At 37.0% G+C, this 17,873-nt stretch overlaps 1 pseudogene; it reads left to right on the forward strand.

Annotated features, from left to right (window-relative positions):
* The first annotated feature begins 390 nt into the window (after window positions 1-390).
* LOC125842955 (pectate lyase-like) lies at window positions 391-15,746 on the forward strand (annotated as a pseudogene).
* The last annotated feature ends 2,127 nt before the right edge of the window (window positions 15,747-17,873 follow it).

Genomic DNA, 17,873 nt, shown 5'->3' on the forward strand with positions numbered 1-17,873 from the left:
TCACACTCTCTATTTTACTTTTTGAATATTTTATTATTATTTTTATTACTTTCTAATTAACATATTATTTTACATATAATGTCATTAATTAAATATCTAATATTCATACTTCTTTTTAAATGTAATATAATATTTAAAAAAATATATTATTTAATATATACTAGTTTCATCCCGAATTAATAGTATTTTAATTTTTTCTAATTTTCGTCGACAATATAGTTTGATTTTATTATTAATTTTCACTATAAAGAATACACAAAATTAAAATGATAAGATGAATTTTTTAATTTAAAAATACAACACATAATATGATAATTTAAATACGAGATAACAATAAAATACATAACATAATAATTAAAATACAATACATAACATAGTAATTAATTCGCGATGAAACAAGAATCATGTCGAAAAGATGTTGAACGTGCATTCGGAGTTTTGCAATTTTTGCAGGACCGTCACGTTTTTGAAGAAAGGAAATGCTACATGATATAATGACTACATGTATTATACTGCTCAACATGATAATTGAGGATGAACGTGATCTTAATGCACCAATTCAAGATGTCGTAGATGCTCCAACTCCAACGAAAAAAATGGAGGTAGATGAGAATCTCCGATTTGAACAACTTTTAGCTAGACATAAAAAAACTAAGGACAAAATGTTCATTTTGAACTTCGTAATGCACTAATAGAGCATTTATGGGAGTAACGTAATAATTTCAAAAATTATGTAATGTTTATGTAATTGTATTTCACTTTTATTTGAATTTGTCCATTAATTNTGTCAATTAATTTGTATATTATAATATTTTCTTGCAATTTATGTTATTTAAAATTTAGAATAAAATATAATTTTATATTAAATAAAAATATTGAAAAAATAAAATTTTATATCACATGAAAACTATATAAAGTAATACTGGGAAAAAGAAATAAAAGATTTATATTATAAGATAAGAAAAGAAGGATGAGATAGAAATAATAATATAGTATTGAGGAGAGAGAAAAATGATTCTTTTTAAAGAGTAAAATAGAAAATTAAGTTGAAGTTGGTTGTCTAAAAAAATAGAGAAATCTATATTTGGAGAGTAAAATAGAGTGTAGGATTGGAGAAGCCCGCTTATTCTTAGCCTATAAAAAGAGTGGAGAAAAGATAGTAGTTCTAATACCCTTCATGTGAAATAAAATACATCGTCACAAATTTAGAAGGCGACATAATATCTCATTATTAAACAGAAAGTGGTTCTCCATTTTTCCCTCACAACTTCTTAATTTACTTCCTCTATTCTTGCCTCATAAGTGTGGAGGATATTAAGCTGCTCTATCCAGTTTTATGACAAATCATTCACCCTTTTTCACTAAAAAAAGAAAAATAAAAATAAAAATATTATAGAGAGATAAAATATATCAATTAGGGAAACACAATTTGTACGTATGATTATAAAAAATGGGAATGACAAAACGTAATTTGATTTTGTTCTTTGTTTGGTTGTTCTAGTTGTTACCATTGAGGCACATATTAAGGAGTTTGATGAGGTGTGGAAGAAGCGAGCCCAGCAAGCAAAGAAGGCCGCTCGACATGCCTATAATCCTAATCCTAGGATTGTTGTTGACCATCTTAACTACCAAGTTAACAAGTAAGTTCCATCTCATTTCTTCCATTTTATTTTATTTCTTATTTTTCCTGTGCCATAGACCATAGTATTTTTCAGAATTCATTCCATGTGAAAAATCGTGTCTTCATTCATTGGACAATATCTCGTATGATTATTTACGTGAATTCAAGTTCGTGTTTGTTACCCCTCCAATTTGAGTTGATCGATTTAGAATCTTTTGTTGCTTTATCCTCCATTTTGCGTAACACTGATGGACTTCAACTCTAGAAGAGACCAGAACAGAGGGGAGGATAAAATAAGACTTTAGAGGGACACTATACACTTCCTTTTTATTTAATGATATAACTTAAATGTAAATTTTAATAATGAAAGCCATTCAGTACCAAGCTAGTACTGAAATATTACAAAGTAAGGAATCCTTTATATCTACAAGGATTTCAGAAAATAAAAAATAGCATCAATCTCATTATAAAACACAACATTGCGCAACACTTTTAGGACACTATACACTTTCTAACACTTCTACAGAATATGTGAGATATTAACTATCAAGTTGTCTAATACACTCATCTTAACTCAAAGGTCCATTAGGGTAGATTGACTTGGACTTAAGAGGCATTTGAGATCGAGTAATAAAACCTGGATTTTTGGTAATAAGAATTATTTGGTAAATGACTTAACATAACACTTCCACCCATGTCACTAATACAACGATAAAATAGATTCAATTTTTATTTTTTTACTTACTTAAACTTGTGTCAAGTTAAAATTAGACAATTTTTTTTTACTTAAACTTGTGTCAAGTCAAAATCACACAAACAAATTGAAACGGAGTGTGAACAATTATACAAACTTCAGCATTATTTTAATATAATTCTACACATAAAAAATAAATTATTTTGTGATACTCATCATTAATCTCAATTAAATATTACTCCTAATTTCCTACCAATTTATACGAACAAAAAAATCATGAAGTATCAAACTGCTTGAATAAAAAGAATCGATATTAATCATTAGAAAGAAATGAGGGTAGAGCCTTACAGTATACAATGACGAGGGGCGAAGGAGAATCTTTGAATGTAAGTTGGTTGCTGCAGGTTGATTTGAGGTGTTTTTCCGGTGAGGATTTTCGGCCCAGAGTATGGGACAAGGGCAGAGATCTCTAATGCGGAGGAAGAAGAGGGGTTTGGGTTTTTGAGGGGGTGATTTTGATTAAAACTACTAAATTGATCCCTTATGTTTGAGGTAGGTTTAAAACAGTTCCTTAAATATATTTTTGAACTGTTTTAGTCCTTTAGTTACAAAAAGAAGAATGTTTTTGGTCTCAGACAAATATTTAACAAACTCTAACTATTAAATTTAACGAAATTATAAAAAAAAATGTGAAAGAGAAAAGTCGCACATAACCAACATTGACAAAATGCATCAAAACCAAAGTATCTTGAGTCACTTGAAAAGTTGATCGAGTATTTCTTTCAATTCGATGTTGAATTCTAAGGAGCTGATCATATTTGATTTGATTTCAAATGTAATAGTCTCTCTCATGGATTTTTTATTAACGCTAGTCTTTTTTTTTACCCCCTCCCTAGGAGCTCCGACCCCTTTTGCTCCCTTGGTGACTCAAACTCGCAACCTTCAGGTTGGAAGTAAGGGGTACTCACCATCCGAGCAACTCACTCTCGTCTATTAACGCTAGTTAGTTGGCTTATTCTTAGCCTATAAAAAGGGTGGAGAAAAGATAGTAGTTCTAATACCCTTTCATGTGAAATAAATACATCGTCACAAATTTAGAAGGCGATATAATAACTCATTATTAATCAGAAAGTGGTTCTCCACTCTTCCCTCACAACTTCTTAATTTACTTCCTCTATTCCTGCCTTATAACTATGAAGGACATTAAGCTGAACTCTATCCATTTTTATGACAAATCATTCACCTTCTCACTAAAAAAAGAAGAATAAGAATATTAAAGAGAGATAAAATGTATCAATTAGGGAAACACAATTTGTACGTATGATTATCAACAATGGGATTAACAAAGCGTAATTTGTTTTTATTCTTTGTTTTGGTTGTTCTAGTTGTTAGCATCGAGGCACATATTAAGGAGTTTGATGAGGTGTGGAAGAAGCGATCCCAGCAACCAAAGAATGCCGCTCGACATGCCTATAATCCTAATCCTAAGATTGTTGTTGACCATCTTAACTACCAAGTTAACAAGTAACTTCCCTTTCATTTCTTTCTTTTTATTTTATTTCTTATTTTCCCTGTGCCATAGACCATAGTATTTTTTCAGAATTCATTCCATGTGAAAAATTGCGTAGGTAGGAACTCCTCATTCATTGGACAATTTCTTGTATGATTATTTACGTGAATTCAAGTTCGCGTTGATTGCCTCCCTTTATTATTTATTGGGCTAAGGGCGGACCTCTAACCTAAAAGTTCTAGTTAAAACAAAGGATCTTTAGATGTCATATAATTGTCTGTTTCCGCTTGTACTTGTTTATACGGCTACATATACTGATGGAAATAAGTTAGGTCCAAGATCTATTTTTTCGACATGATATCAAAGTACGTAGGACCAACCAATTGTCGTTTCACCCAATGTTAGGCCTCCATATTATCTTGTTCACACTCAAGTTGTCAAGTATTGGCGTGCAAAGGTGTTACTAGTCCCACATGATTGGAGAATGGATGACAATTTGTCTCCTTATATGATTTTGGACATTACTCACAAGTTGAGGCATATATAGTAAGAAAGTTAAACTCAAAGTTCATATCTTTATCACCCTTTTCATTTTACTATTTGGAGACAGGTAGGAAATTAAGCGCACAAGTTGAATGCCACATTTTAGTCCAATAGGAAGAGTCCAGTATTATTATATTTTATATACGACAAATTATATACATATTTAATTAACTGACTCTAAATTTTGAATTTGCTTCTGTTGTTTGTAGTTTTGATGATTTGACAAAATATGGGACCTTGTAAAGGGACTTGATCCTTGTGCAAATATACACATAACCGCCAGTCTGTAAAAAGTACAATTGGTTGGTGCACAGTCTCCAACAGTGGTAGAAACCTCGGCCAATGGCATGGCCTCGAAAGTTGTGACTATTATTCATAAAGATTATGTTCAATAGTTATAACCTTAGTTTTTGCAACTTGAACTCTCTCAAGAACTCTTGCAAAGGGTAACACTCAAGTGATGAAATATCCAAAGAGCAATAGGGACCTGATAGAGCTGGAAGCTATCTAGTTGTCGTCGGATTATATCTTCAGCTCTTACATTGTAAATCTGTTCCAAGCTTATAAATGATTCAGATCTTGTGTCAGTTCGTGAAAGTCTAAATCAGTTAAGACTAACTGGTTTAGTAAACAACATTGTTTACTGCTTAGTCAAAATTCTAAGTCATCTAATAAATAGTTGATTTAGTGGGCATTGTGATATCTGCTTAGTTTGAATTCTAAGTTGTCTAGTGGTGATAGCTTAGTGGACAGTGTGGTATATACTTAGGCTCAGTAAGTAATAGAGTTATTACTTAGTTGTGAGATTAATAACTTCTTCTCACATTGGCTGTAATTGTGGTTCACTTTTGCTTAAAGAGATTAGTGAAAACAATTGAAAATCCCGTGAGACAGGTCGTGATTTTATTCCCTTGAGCAAGAAAGTTTCCACTTAAATATTTGTGTTGTGTTTTCTTTACTGTTTTCTTCTCTTTACTGTTTTTGCTAAGTCCGTTGACTGACAGTGGACACACACATTCTATCAATTGGTATTAGAGCATGTGCTCTCTAGATATATAGTTAACACCACGAGAGATACTCCTGCAACAGAATGGCTGCTCTAGTGAACCTAGAAGAAGGACAATCATCTACAAGACTACCTCGATTCTATGGCCAATTCTATAGCTGGTGGAAACAAGAATGCACAATTATTTAATGGCGGAAGACAGTGAGTTATGAGATATAGTATTAGATGGGCCTTTCATTCCAACCACTGAGGTGAAAGATGGTGAAATCACAAAAGTCGTTCCAAAGACTCGTCAATAGTACAACGAGATGGATAGAAAGAAGATTGAGAAAAATTACAGAGCCAAGAAACTTCTTGTGTGTGGAATCGGTGCTGATGAATACAATTGCATCTCTGTGTGCGAATCAACAAAGGAGATATGGGACTATCTGAGGATTGTTCATGAGGGCACAAAGCAGGTGAAGGAATCGAAGGTAGACACGCTGACTACCCAATACGAGAACTTCACAATGAAGGAAGGGGAAACCATCCATGACATGCATACAAAATTCTCCTCCATAACCAAAGAACTAAGATGCTTGGGAGAACCAATCAGTTCTAGTAAGCAAGTCAGGAAGGTTCTTCAAATTCTTCCCAAGTCATGGGCAAGTAAAGTAGATGCTATTACTGAAGCCAAGGACCTGAAGGTTCTGACCATGGATTCTCTTATCGGAATCTTCAGACTCATGAGATGAATCAAAATCAAGACAACTCAAAGAAGGAACCTAAGAAAGACAAGTCTCTAGTTCTCAAAATCTCATCAGGTGAAATCTCAAGTGAAGAGGATAACATGGCCTATCTCACCAAAAGATTTCAAAAAATTGTGAGAAAGCATGAAGGTTTTTGAAAAGGAGGGAACCCCATCCTACTGCAGTTGCGAGTGACTCATGTCATAAGTATGGAAAGGCAGGACACTTTATAAGAGACTACCCAATGCTTAAAGCAGAAACCAAAGAGTATCACAGAACTAGAGGTGAAAGAGACAAGAGGAGGGACCTGGTACCTGAGAAGCATGTGAGAAAAGCGATTGCAAATTATGTGGTGAAGAAGGCTCTTGCAGCCTGGGGAGACTCTTCAAGCGAGTCAGGAGAATCAGAATGCCCTGACGATGCCTTCATGTTGGTGGTTCAAGATGACGCCAACATATTTGATGGACTGTTTACCCTCATGGAAAAATCAGACAATGAAGACGATGAAGAAAAGGTAACTTTTCTTGACCTTAAACAAAACTTGAATACTTACTTTGTTAGAAGGTTGAGAAATCTAGCTGAAGTTTTGATTGACTTTGTTCTAGAGTTAACGGCTAAAAGGGACTCTATGAACAACAGTATAAATTGTCTTAGTGAAGAAAAGATAGTGATGATAGTCCACATATCTATTATTGAGGAAAAAGGATAGTTCTAGAAGCAGAAAATCTGGAACTCAAAGAACAATTGAGCTTAATGAATGAGAAATCTGGGAAAAGGAAGGGGGAGGCCACTAGCCTGCAAATAGAGCTAGAGGCTAGTCTAAACAATGCTGAGACCAGAATTTCTTTAGCCCTGGAAAGAAATGATCAGATGGAGAGGGACCTAGTCCGGCTTGAAGAAGAACTTTAAACTTCTCTAAAATGGACCAGCTCCACCAAACTCCTTTCCAACATCACCAGTCAAAGCAACTACAACAGAAAGGGGTTGGATAGCATTAACATTAATCCTCCATACAATCTTATGTATCTGTGTTAGATAACCTATTATTTCTTCACTGTGGTCGCAATGGTCATCTAAAAGGGGACTGCCCTGCCTGGAAGGCCTCACAAGGAAAATTTTCAGTCTACTCTAGACATAGGATGAATCATGAAGGGAAACCATTTCACACTTCCAAGTTGTTCAACAAGAAAAGAACTAACTTGCTTCATTCGGTAAAAACCATTCTTATTACGCCCTTATCGGCATACTAGGAACTCAGATTAAAGTGGGTTCCCAAGTCTAATACTTGATCCTTATTGTAGGGGAATGAAGGAAGTAGCAGTCAGTACTGGTTCATGCATAGCGGATGCTAAAAACACATGACTGGAAACACCAAAAACTTTCTCTTACTCAAGGCAGTTCAAGGTGGAGGTGTCTCTTTTGGTGATGGAAAGAAAGGGTATATTCTTGGACTTAGAAGGATTGGGAAATCTCTTGAAGACTCGATTGAAAATGTTTACTGTGTGAGTGAGTTAAAATACAGTCTTCTGAGTGTTTGTTAGATATGCGATAAGGGAAATGAGGTCAAGTTCTTATCAGATAAATGCATAGTCACCAGCTTGTCTACTAAGAAGGTGATCATGATGGCCAGAAGGAGAAAAAATATATATATGGCAGACCTGAAGACTGCTCGTGGAGACGATCTGACATGCCTTAGTGCTCAAAGTAAAAATACCAACTTACAACATAGGAGACTAGGTCATGTGAGCTTTTCTCTGTTGAACAAACTTGTCTCTGGGACCTGGTCCAAGGCCTGCCTAAACTAAAGTTCAGTGAAAACAAAGTGTGTGATTCATGTGTCAAAGGAAAAAAAATCAGATCCTAAGTTTATACACATGGATTCATGTGGCCTTGTGAAAATCCAAAGTCAAAGCGGCAAGAAGTACATTCTTGTCATTGTGGATGATTATGCAAGATTCACGTGGACTATGTTTCTCAAGTCAAAATGCGAGACTGCTGAGGTACTGATGATATTCTTTAAGATGATTCAAACAAAGCTCAACTGTGTGATCGTAGGGATTAGGTCCGACCATGAAACTGAGTTTGAAAATATGAAGCTTGACATCTTCTATGCGGACAATGGTATTCATCACAACTTCTCAGCACCCAAAACACCTCAACAAAATGGTGTTGTTAAAAGGAAGAATAAAACTCTAGTAGACATTGCCAGAACCATGCTCATCGAGTCAAATCTTCCTTAAAACTTTTGGGCTGAAGCAGTTAACACTACATGTTACGTGACCAACAGGTGCTTGATCAGATCGCTACAGAATAAAACCCCTTATGAATTACTCAACAACAAAAAACCCAAGCTAAGTTATCTAAAGGTCTTTGGTTGCAAGTGTTTTGTGCTAAACAATGAAAAAGATGATCTGGGAAAGTTTGACCCTAGAAGTGATGAAGGTGTGTTTGTAGGATACTCATCCTCCAGTAAAGCTTACAGAATCTTCAATTGAAGAACACTATGCATTGAGGAGAGTATTCATGTGCTTTTTGATGAAGGTGATGATCTGAAGAACTTGGAGTTGAAGGATGATGATGATTTTGAAGAGCTGTTCAAAATTCAGAAAAATGAAGCCAATGATCTAGAAGCTGAAGAAAGTCAAAAGTTCGATGACGCTAGTCCTGACCTATTAGAGAAGATGAATGAAGATGACCAGTCCACCATGGGACCTGGTCCATCCCGTACTGCAGATCAGGAGAGAACTCATTCTCCTGAGGATGATGTTTCTAAAGATGAATGAGAACGGATGGATCATCCTCAACCTATAAGTTCTTAATGAGGATGGAAGCATAAATCGTCTCATCCCCTTGAGAATCTTATTTCCCTCTTAAATTCTGGAATGCAAACCAGACCCAAGACTAGAAATCTGGTTACATTCTCCGCATTCATTTCAACCATTGAGCCAAAGAATGTTAAGGAGGCCCTGAGAGATGCTGACTGGGTAAATTTAATGCAAGAGGAACTTCATCAGTTTGAGAGGAGCAAAGTATGGTACCTGGTCCCATACCTGCAGACAGAACTATCATAGGGACAAGATGGGTATTCTGAAACAAACTTGATGAAAATGGCATTATTACGAGGAACAAGTCCTGACTGGTCGTTCAAGGTTATAACCAAGAGGAAGACATCGATTATGATGAAACCTTTGCCCCAGTTTCCATGATGGAAACCATCAGAATTCTCATAGCCTTTGCAGTCTTTATGAGATTCAAGCTCTTCCAAATGGATGTTAAAAGTGCCTTCTTGAATGAAGATCTGAAGGAAGAAGTGTATGTGAAACAGCCACCCGGATTTGAGGATGCTGACTGCCTAAACCATGTGTTCAAACTCAACAAGGCCCTATACGGTTTAAAACAATCCCCTAGAGCTTGGTATGAAAGGCTGTCCACATTTCTTCTTAAGAATGGATTCAAAAGGGGGAAGAAAGACAACACCTTGTTCCTAATGAAAAGGGAAAAAGAACTACTAATCATCCAGGTGTATGTGGATGATATCATTTTTAGGGCTAGCTCTGAATGTCTGTGTGAGGAATTTGCTACTCTAATGGGGGAATGAATTCTAGATGAGCATGATGGGAGAGCTAATTTTTTTCCTGGGACTATAGATCAAACAAACCTCAAGCGACACTTCAATTTGTCAAGAGAAATATGTAAATGAGCTGCTAAAGAAGTTTCATATGGTTGATTCTAAGCCTATTGATACTCACATGGTACAAACTCAAAGATGGGAGCATATGATGCAAATCCACTAGTGAATCAAACCATGTACTGAGGTATTATCGAATCGCTATTATATCTAACAACAAGTAGACCTGACATTGTCCTCAGTGTAGGAATGTGTGCAAGATTTCAAGCATGTCTTAGGGAATCACATTTGAAAGAAGCCAAGAGAATTTTGAGGTATCTCAAGAAGATAAGGGACATGGTCCTCTTCTATCCGGCAGGTGACTCTTTTGAACTGGTAGGGTATGCAGATGCTGATTTTACAGGATATCAAGTTGACAAGAAGAGCAATTCTGGAATGACGCACTTCCTTGGATCCTCACTCATCTCTTGGGGAACCAAGAAACAAAATTCAGTAGCTCTTTCCACAGCCGAGGCTGAATATATAACTGTTGCTTCTTGTTGTGCACAATTACTATGGATCAAACAACAACTTGATGATTTTGAAGTGCACATTCAAACTATTTCTCTCATGTGTCACAATACCAGTGCAGTTAACATGGGAAAAATCCAGTCCAGTACAAGAGAACAAAGCCCATTGATGTCAGACATCACTTCTTGAGAGACAATATTGAAAAGGGGAATATCAACATGCAATATTGCACAACTGAAGATCAGATTGCAGATTGTTTCATGAAGGCCCTCAGCAAGGATCAATTTGAGATTAATAGGATGAAGCTGGGAATGATAAGCCTGCACTAGCTGAACTTTATCCTAAGGCAACAAATCCTCCCTTGGCTATGATCAGGAGGGCAGGTATCCTCATTACATGTAATAAGCTGCTTGAGTAAGATCAACTATGTACCTATTGCAGGTATACACTCATGGAAATCACAGGAACAAAGAATGGTCCGAACCATTCAAGAATCAAATTCCATCTGCAGATAGGGACCTGGTCCTTGTCAAGGTTAGCTCTCTCTACATCTTATTTAAACTGTTGATTGAGAACCGTTGAGATTGCCACGTGTCAGCCATCGGCCATTCTGACCGTTGTCCCATCGCTTTAAGTCCAAGTGACACATCTACTCAAGGGACCTGACACATCGCTTCATTTCTATTTAACACCCCCCTTCACTCCATCTCCTCTCACTTTAAATTATCTCTCTCAAAGCTCTTCATCAACCACCCTAGGTATTCTCTCCTTTTCCAGTGCTTTTTTTCTCTCCTCTCTAACATGTCTCAGTCACCATCTTCTTCTAAGAAAACGCTGGATTCCTTGAACGAAATAGACCTTGTAGTATTCTATTCATCGTCAAATTCTCTCCCTTCATCGAAGGTGTTGACCATCTCTCTGGTCAATACTGCAGAAGCCAATCCTCTTGTTCCCCTATATCCTGTCGATTTTAACAACCTTACCCCTTCACATCAACCTGGTCCCTATTCAACTATGTTATCTGACCAGATGTTTGAAGGTGATCTTCCTGTGAGTAAGTCTTCTGAGTCAAACATTGTTGCTGCTAGTGAAAGCCTAGTTATTGAAAGTCTGGAAAAAATGAAAGGAGATGTAACTAATGAGAAAGGTGGATGCTTTGTGGATGAAATACTCCGAGATTCTGCACCAGTGTTTGATCAGACTCCAGAGGTCGGTGGCTATCCATCTTCTGATTCTACTGACATCGATGACGATAATGTTCCTTTGAAGTGGTCCTTGCAAAGAAGAATGGTTCTTGTGACCACAAAGGGAAAGGAAAAGGTCACTGAGGAAACCCCTAGAAGGAGGCCCTTACCAGAGCCATCTCCCAAAGCTTATGGGGGATGCTATGAAGTCAAGTGAAACAACTACAACAGAGAATCAAAAGAAAAGAAAGTCTGGTGATATGGTTTTTGAGATGCCTACTGATGGTGTGGTGGATGTGTCCTTTGAATCTTCTGAGCACGAAGATATGGAAAAGGACTCCCCCAAGGGTAATGCTGGCAAATAATAAGGGGGACAAGTGAGGAAGGTCCGTAAAAGCAAATCTAAAGCAGCTGTGATCATGAAAGATGACCCTACTGAGGAAAAGGGAAACGATACACAAAAGAAGAGGGATTCATCCAAAAGGAAGAGGCAAAATTCTTCTGGTCTTAAACAAGTGTCTGCACAGAGACCGGGTCCCAAACAAAATAAGGATAACTACGCAGCAAACAAGCAATCTATTGTCAACAATCTGCATCTACAGAAGGTTCTAGGAGGACGGGTATTTGATCTTGCCATTATTACCAAGCCTGGAATGAATTCTCTGTATGATCTGGTGGAGATTCAATCTTGGACTCACTTGTTCACGCTCAAATCTTCTGTTTTACATGAGGAGGAGATTTGAGAGTTCTATTATAATGTAGAATTTGATGAGTATGGAAGACTCAATACCAGAGTAGGAGGTTAAAGTTTATACTTGGATGAAGAACTGTTGGGACAGATACTAGAGGTAAGCAGAGAAGGGATCGGGTCCGTAGTTGGTAAATCTTGTACCAAGGAGTTTGTGAAAGAATGTTCCAAACTTCCTGACATGCGCCGTGCTGGAGTTCAAAAAAAACTCATGAAAGGAGAATACCAGTTTTTATTCGAATTCGTCAACAAAGTAATGCTTCCTCGGACATAAAAGAGGACAGTTGCCTCTGCAACTGATCTATTCATCATGGAATCACTCTATAAGTTCGAACCCTTAAACCTCTCAGCCCTAATGATGGAGCACATGTACAAAACAGTAATCGAACACAATGGCAAGCTGGTATGAGGTATGGTTATTTCTTGGCCAAAGTGTTCCACCATCTTGCAATTCTGTGGGAAAAGGTAAAATTGGAACGGCTAAACAATCCTTCACTCTAACTACTCTGGTGGAATGTGAGTGCATTGAAGGGAAGACAGGTCCATTAAGAAAGATATCTTAGTTGGTCATGGAGCAAGATCAGTTGAAACACCAGCTGGAGGAATGATTGCACGTGTAAGCACTAAAGATGCAGAGATTGCTATGTTGAAGGCTGAAGTACAAAAAGCAAGGTCTGATGGACCTGGTACTGTAGAGGTCTAGGAGCTACAAAGGAAGAATGATGCGCTCCTGGCTCAGAATGCTGCCTTACAAGAGAAATTGATTAAGGATAATGATGAAACAAATGCTAGGCTTACTCTTGTCATTAGGTCCCTCTCCCATCAGCCTCCTTCTTCATAGTCCCTCTCCGTTTCCTTCTGTGTTTTTTTTGTGGACAGTGTCCAGGGTTCTCATTTTCAGTTTAAATATAATGTATTGACTACTGATTTTTGTGCAATGAAGTTGATTCCTGTTTAATTGTGACTAATTTCTGTCTATACCTGGTTTTATGTTCATGATTGTGTTGCCCTTGGCTATGGTCTTACTTTGCAAACTTACTTGTTATGCTAGTTTACTGTACTTCTTTTTTATGATGCCAAAGGGGGGAAATATTTGGTTGCTTAGGTTGGAAAGGGAAAGGGGAAAGGCAGGTTGTTGTTGTTGATAGGGGGAATGAAAATTCAAGGCATATTGACAGAGGGAATAGACGAATGAATGCAATTGTGTAAAGGTTGTCATTTGTCATCATAAAAAAAAGGGGAAATATTATTTGCAGTTTTGATGATTTGACAAACAATGGGACCTTGTAAATGGACCCGATCCTTGTGCAAATATACACACAACTGTCAGGCTATAAAAAGTACAATTGGTTGGTGCATAATCTCCAGCAGTGACAGAAACCTCGGCCAATGGCATGGCCTCGAAAGTTGCGATTCTTATTCATAAAGATTATGTTCAATAGTCATAACCTTAGTATTTTCAACTTGAACGCTCTCAAGAACTCTTGCAAAGGCTAACACTCAAGTGAAGAAATATCCAAAGAGCAACTGGGACATGATAGAGCTGGAACCTGTTTAGTTGTCCTAGGATTATATCTTCAGTTCTTACATTGTAAATCTATTCCTAGCTTATAAAGGATTTAGATCTTGTGTCAGTTCGTGAAAGTCTAAATCAGTTAAGACTAACTGGTTTAGTGGGCAACATTATTTGCTGCTTAGTCAAAATTCTAAGTCATCTAAGAAATAGTTGATTTAGTGGGCAGTGTGGTATCTGCTTAGTTTGAATTCTAATTTGTCTAGTGGTGATAGCTTAGTGGGCAGTGTGGTATCTGCTTAGGCTCAGTAAGTAATAGAGTTATTACTTAGTTGTGAGATTAATAACTTCTTCTCACGTTGGCTGTAATTGTGGTTCACTTTTGCTTAAAGAGATTAGTGAAAACAGTTGAAAATCCTGAGACAGGTCGTGGTTTTACTCCCTTGAGAAAGGAGGTTTCCACGTAAACTGTTTGTGCTGTGTTTTCTTTACTGTTTTCTTCTCTTTACTGTTTTTGCTAAGTCAAGGGACCTGGTCCGTTGACTGATAGTGGACACACGTATTCTATCAGCTTTTAACAGTGTTGTACGAGGTAGCAAAAGCAGAAGAAGGGACCTGCATATGTACAACGGAAAATGCTACTGTTTTCTTCTCTTTACTGTTTTTGCTAGGTCAAGGGACCTGGTCCGTTGACTGACAGTGGACACACGCATTCTATCAGCTTCTAAAAGTGTTGTATGAGGTAGCTAAAGTAAAAGAAGGGACCTGCACATGTACAACGGAAAATGCATGGCTACTAATCCTATCGACAAGTGTTGGAGGTGTGACCCAAACTAGGCTCAAAACCACATGAGACTAACAGATTGTGTCCTTGGCTTTGGCTGCAAGACGACGGGAGGCAAAGGTGGAAAAATCTATGTAGTAATGGACAATTTAGACAACAAATTGGTTGATCCTAAGCCGGACACATTGCGCCACATTGTCATACAACTGGAGCCCCTTTGGATTATATTTGCTAAGAACATGGTAATAAGGCTTAACCAGGAGCTTATCATGACAAACAACAAGACGATTGATGCTCGAGGAAGGCAAGTACACATTTCTCATGGTGGTGGCCTTATGTTACAGTTCGTACACAATGTGATTAGTAGTAAGCTTCACATTCATGATATTAAGGCTGGTAGTGGTGGGTTAATTAGAGACTCCGTCAGTCATTATGGTTATCGATCAAAAAGTGATGGTGATGGAGTTTCAATCTTTGGATCAACAAATATTTGGATCGATCACATTTCTATTTCCAATTGTCAGGATGGTCTCATTGATGCTGTGGAGGGTTCCATTGCCATTACCATTTCCAATTGCCATTTCACCAAACATAATGATGTAAATCATCTCCATATTCCAACTCCCAAGTCCTATCTACTTGACTTTGTTTTTTCTAATCAAAATGAAACACAAAAGTTTTTTTTTTTTGCTAAAATTTTGCAGATCATGTTGTTTGGTGCCAGTGATACAGCCTTAGGGAATTCTGTTATGCAAATAACACTTGCATTCAATCACTTTGGGCACGGTTTGACGTAGAGGATGCCGAGAGTTAGATGGGGATTTGTTCATGCTATCAACAATGATTACACACATTGGCTAATGTATGCTATTGGAGGAAGCATGCATACCACCATCCTTAGCCAGAGGAGTCATTTTATCGCTCCTCCAAATCCTAATGCCAAAGAGGTAAACACGAAAAAACATTTATTTTTTCTCACTAACTCGCCAAAACAACACAACGGAACACGTCTAATAGATGACTGACGTATCACGTATGCCCAATTTTCTTCCTTTGTTTAGGTGACCAAAAGGGACTATGCACCCGAGAATGTGTGGAAGAATTGGGTGTGAAGATCACAGGGAGATCTAATGATGAATGGGGCATTCTTCGTAGAATCTGGAGATCCAAAACATGCATTCTTGAAAGGTCCTGATATGATCACCTCCAAGCTGGGATCATTCGTGAGCAGCCTGATGCGATTTTCAGGCTCTCTCAAATGCATTGAGGGAGAATGAGTGAGTATTGTACATTGGCTTCTATAAGTTCTTCAACAATTTTGTTTTACGTGTATTAATATAGTAGAGAAATATTAATTAAATATGTTTTACTAGTTGCGCTGATTAGTTTCCCTGACCACGGACATTCAAGGGGGAGTTGCTCGAATGGTAAGCACGTCTCACTTCACTTTCATCCCAAAGTGGTGAGATCGAATCACAAGGGAGCAAAAAGAGTGGGAGCTTGTAGGGAGGGATAAAATAAAATAAAAACGTTGATTAGAGACATTGTTTTATTACAACATTGTCCTCAGCTTCTATACATATACATGTAACGGTTTTGTGACAGTTAAAATCCCCAATCAAGCCTTGGATGTTTTTGTTATTGATGAGTAAAAAGTTAGAGGTTGCTTCCTTTATTAGTATCGTGTGTAACTAATTCATAAATATGAAGCTCCCAGAATAAGCATCTAAAAATGAACAAATTTACATGTTGAAATATAAAGTTAATTGAGAGAATTCCTCAGCATAAATAAACTCACCAAAGAAACAAGTGGGGATGAATGGAAAACCTGCAATCTCTCTATGCCTCTGTGGACGCTTCATTGCAAAAAGTTCCTATACAACTCCCTAAATAATCGAGATAAAAGAGAGGCAAAATTTGCTGTGAAGTACCTCAAATTTACATTTAAGATTGCACAGAATGCTGAGAAACTAAATAATACCTACACAATAGTCATTGCCATGAAGTATATTCATCAAGGTCTCAAGTCAATAATAAGTCTTATGGAGTTCAACTAGGAGAAGGGTTAAGCGTAAAACAAATTACGGAACATTCTCAAAATACATAATATAAAATGAAAGGAATACAGATCAATACAGGGTTGGAGTGACCCAAATTGGTGGACAAACATGACCGAGGGACACACGGTTATAGTGAGGCTCAAAGCTGTGCCATTTGCTAAACTAAAAACACCCATATCCAAGCCGCTCCCTTCTACTTAAGAGATATATTATAAACTCCAGCAGCAGACACCTTAGTACATTACAAAACAAACTGATATGCCAAATTTATAGAACAAAAGAGCAAAAGCCCTGGAGGCCAAAAATATACAGAGCAGAAATTCAACAGCTCTACAGAGTAAAAGCCCAAGAAGCCAAATCGCTTATTAATAACTAAAATGGATCGGACCATTGGATTTCCAATTAATCAAAGAAAAAGTCAGGCAATTAATAACTGGTTATAATAGCACAATGGCTATAACTAACTTAGAGACCAGTTCTAATAGATTCAGAAAGCTACACTGTGCATTATATAAATCTTAATGTAGCCGAACTTATCATTTGCTAACTTATCTTGAAATTGGGAAGCAACTCTCACAAACCACGACTTTTAAGAGAAAGATAAAATTTACAGACACCATAGACGAATGATACAATTTGTTCTAAGAAAATCAATCAAAAAAGAAGCTGTATTTTACATTTGAGATTGCAAGGAATGCTGAAAAGCCAAATAACACCTACACTACAGTCATAGCCATGATGCATATTCATAAAGTTCACAAAGCAACAATAAGTCTTATGTGAGCCAGTTTCTTATCTTGAAGAAGTATGAATATAGTGATAAGAAGTTACACAGTACCAAGCCACTTCAATAGGCTTGGTACTATCACCCATTTATTATGCAAAACAAACATCATCTTCAAGCATCATACGTAGATTAGGATAGACGGTAGAGCATGAACATCAGATGACTTGTTCTCTCCCTTTATTTCTTCTTTTCTGCTAACCAATTTCAGTTCCGAACTTATTATAAATCTAAACATATACATAAATATAAATATATAACTTACGGTGCTCAACAAGAAAAAAGGGTTTTGCATAAAAATAAATTATGAAACATTCTCCAAATACAAATACATAATATAAAATAAAAAAGGAAGCAATACAGGGTTGGAGTGACCCAAATTGGTGGACAAACACAACTGAGAGAAACACCGTTGTAGTGAGCCTCGAAGCTGCCATTTGCTATGTTATAAACACCCATATCCCTGCCACCCCCTTCTTCATAGAAGAGGTATGATTCCACAAAATAATCAGTATAATAAATATGATTGTGCTTGACTCCTGGAAATTGAGAAGCCTGTA

This window comes from Solanum stenotomum, chromosome 10, assembly GCF_019186545.1.
Source record: "Solanum stenotomum isolate F172 chromosome 10, ASM1918654v1, whole genome shotgun sequence".
NCBI lineage: Eukaryota > Viridiplantae > Streptophyta > Magnoliopsida > Solanales > Solanaceae > Solanum > Solanum stenotomum.